The sequence below is a fragment of the Centruroides vittatus genome, unplaced genomic scaffold (assembly GCF_030686945.1).
Source record: "Centruroides vittatus isolate TY-2023 unplaced genomic scaffold, ASM3068694v2 contig_979, whole genome shotgun sequence".
NCBI lineage: Eukaryota > Metazoa > Arthropoda > Arachnida > Scorpiones > Buthidae > Centruroides > Centruroides vittatus.
In genome coordinates, this window is record NW_027122650.1 from 1,217,720 (window position 1) to 1,221,003 (window position 3,284).

Genomic DNA, 3,284 nt, shown 5'->3' on the forward strand with positions numbered 1-3,284 from the left:
AAGAAATTACGTTAAAGAGGTAGTATTCTATGAATGACTACAAGTCTCATTTTAGGATTCATAAAAACTTCAACAGAAGTAAGTTTTTAACTTAAAATAAGCTACATTTTCTATTAATTTCTAAATTAACTGATGATGCGTTTATTTTTTATAGGAAATTATAAAATTAATAAATTTAAAAACAGAATTAAAGGCCGATTTCTTATTTCACCTACGAAGCAAGTATTATTAAGTATTTGGACTCTTGCGGCATTTAGAAGTATTGGAGATAGATTTGGTGTAAATAAAGATCACCCACACACAATCTTTACAGACTTCTGTGAAAAAATGTGTTGTATGATTGGCAAGTTTGTCAGGTGGCCTATTGATAACTTGGAAAGAACAGTTAGTAAATTTGAAGAATTACGTACTGTTTCGTTAGCTGGGATAATTGGGTGTGTTGATGGAACACACACATATATAAAAGCTGCAAAAGAAGACAGCCAGAGTTATTACAACATGAAAAGAAGGCACTCTATCCTGTTGCAAATAATCTGCGATTCTGAAATGCGAATTATTGATGCATTTGTTGGTTGGCCTGGTAGTGCCAATGATTCTCGGGTTTGGCAGCAGAGCCCTATTTATAATAAATTTTTAAACGAATCTTCAAGGTATTTAGGAGATAAGTATTATTTACTGGGCCAGGGGGGGGGGCAAGATGATATAAATTGATAGAGGATATGAATTGTATGTAGGTAACATAAAAACGATTCATAAATTTTAAGAAGCTTAAGAAGATTATTTTAATTAAAACATAATCTTCTTGAATTTTTCGCGCGGGAATTATAAATCGAGCAATAAATGACTTAGCATTTAAATAATTTTTTTCGCATGTCTAGGGAGGGGCAACTGCCCCTCTACCCCCCTCTGGCGACGCCCTTGTTTGAAAGAAAGATCTTCAAAGTATTTAGGAGATAACTATTATTTACTTGGAGATTCAGCATATCCATTGGATACATTTTTAATTGTACTGTACCTTATAAAGAATATGGTAATCTTGCTGTCAAACAAAAAAATTTTAACAGAAAATACAGTTCTATCAGAGTTGTGGTAGAACAAACCATAGGTCTATTGAAAGGGTGATTCCGTCGACTGAAATACCTGCTTATGGAAAACATTTCATCAATGTCTAAAGTCATAATGACGTCATGTAGTGTACATACATTACACAATTTGTGCATTAATTAAGGTGACATTGACTATAGAGGTTTGGAATAAATTCGATTAAGGCTGTTGTATAGATTACTCTCGGTGGAATTTCGGGACTTTGAGTATATATATCTGAACTGAGGGGACCGCGACGAGTTAAACGGTACCCTACGTTTGGACCGGAGACGAAAAATAACAAAGTTATCCTATTTCCGATTTATACGGACAACATGTATAAAGAATCAGAAAGCACCACATAGTGAAAAACTAAAATGGCGTAGAATGCGTGCGTTGTGAAAGGCAAGAAATGGTAAATATGATAACTTTGTTATTTTTCGTCTCCGGTCCAAAAGTAGGGTACCGTTTAACTCGTCGCGGTCCCCTCAGTTCAGATATATATACTCAAAGTCCCGAAATTCCACCGAGAGTAATATATACAACAGACTTAAGTTTAGTGTTTGATGTACAGATGCATTTAGACCAGCGTTTAATTACTTAAATGGTCTAAAATCTTCAATCAAATTAATGTAGTCCAGCATGCTTTGTTGTTGATTTTCAACCTCCTGTGAATTTGATCCCGTGGCATTCAACAATGTGGAAGATGCAGAAATCGTAGTAGATGACGACGACGAAGAAAGAGATTCATTTGATAGGCACGACCTGCTGCTTGGTCTTGAATCCGAGGAAATATTAATAGAACTAACATCTTAAAATAAAAAATACAATCTGATGCATATCTGAAAAGCTTTATAAGGAGAGTAACTGTCTCTTTTATAAACGAGTCACATAACAAATAACACAGCATTAATTTATTTTACATAAAATAACGTATTAATATTAGCTTTAACAACAAACCAATTAAATGTTGGAAAACCTAACACGGTGACTCAGCCGAATTCGTAGCGAGGTTGAAAAAAACTCTCTCTCAGTACCCTTAAGGCGAAAGTGTTAAGAAAAACAGCTGTAACCCACAGCGCGATACCTCTAAAACAGTTAATCGATCTACTTTTTGATAAAATTAATCATCCCGCTAAAGCGGGATTTAAAAAGTTGCCTATAGGCTCACTGTAATGTTCCCCTCCACAGTAGTCTTTAGTAAAAGGCGAAAAATTATCACGAAAATATAAAGCCACATATGAGCTACACACTCCTCTAGCCGAACGAAAGGAAAGATCACGAAAATGAAGGGAAACCTGCGCTCGATGTACTGTACATTTCTTGCCCAGGAGACTACTTCGGACGAATGCTTTCGTCTCTCTGGTGTCGTTGTAGTTACGTTTCTCTCTTCGCAAAAGTTTTAACCATTTCTCAAATCGTAAAGCCATTCGAAATAATCCGTCGAGTTACCGAATATTTCTTACATACGTCAAACAATGGGTATTTTAACTATTTTTTCCCGGCGTTAAGTAGGAATATTCTAGTAACTTCTGCACAGATGGCGCTAGTCGTCTATAAAACTCAGTCGTTATATTTGTAACGCTTTTGTATTTTATTTGAAAATTACAAGCGAACGATTAAAAAAAAAAAAAAAAACTCTTCGAAACGCCCACAAAATATTTTTTAATTTTTACCGTTATTTTTCGATAGCGTCGTTTCTACCGGATTGATTTTATTTGGCCGAATTAATCAAATTCCCATAGAAACCTATGATAAATCGATGATCGGTTAACGAACGAAGTCTTGGAACGGATTATGTTCGTTAGCCGATCACCCACAGAATGTCGAAAGCACTCATTTTACGAGTATATGCAAAATCGTGAGAATTATGCAATAAATGATCTTGACGAGACGGACTTTAATTTCAAATTCAAAAGATGAAATAAAGAAAACATAATGTAAACAAGAAATTAAACACAAAAATAAATCAAATAAAATAAATACCTCTAAGTAATATGAATAAATAAAAATAATACTAATAATTGAGTTCAACAATTTTGTTTATTAAGTATTATTTGTTTAAGTACAAAATATAACATTTTCTTTGGTATCAAGATAATAAAACAATAAACAAATAGCATCATTGAATTGATGCCGCAACTAAGTGTTTCGCGGGCCATGACTGGCCCGCGGGCCGTAACTTTGTCATGCCTGCTCTA

General features: G+C 34.4%; 1 non-coding gene across 1 annotated transcript; it reads right to left on the minus strand.

The window, feature by feature from the left end:
• Positions 1–2,212: 2,212 nt before the first annotated feature.
• On the minus strand, positions 2,213–2,331 carry LOC136985845 (U5 spliceosomal RNA). Its single transcript, XR_010882399.1, has one exon. It is a non-coding gene; the product is annotated as a U5 spliceosomal RNA (small nuclear RNA).
• Between the last annotated feature and the right edge of the window lie 953 nt (positions 2,332–3,284).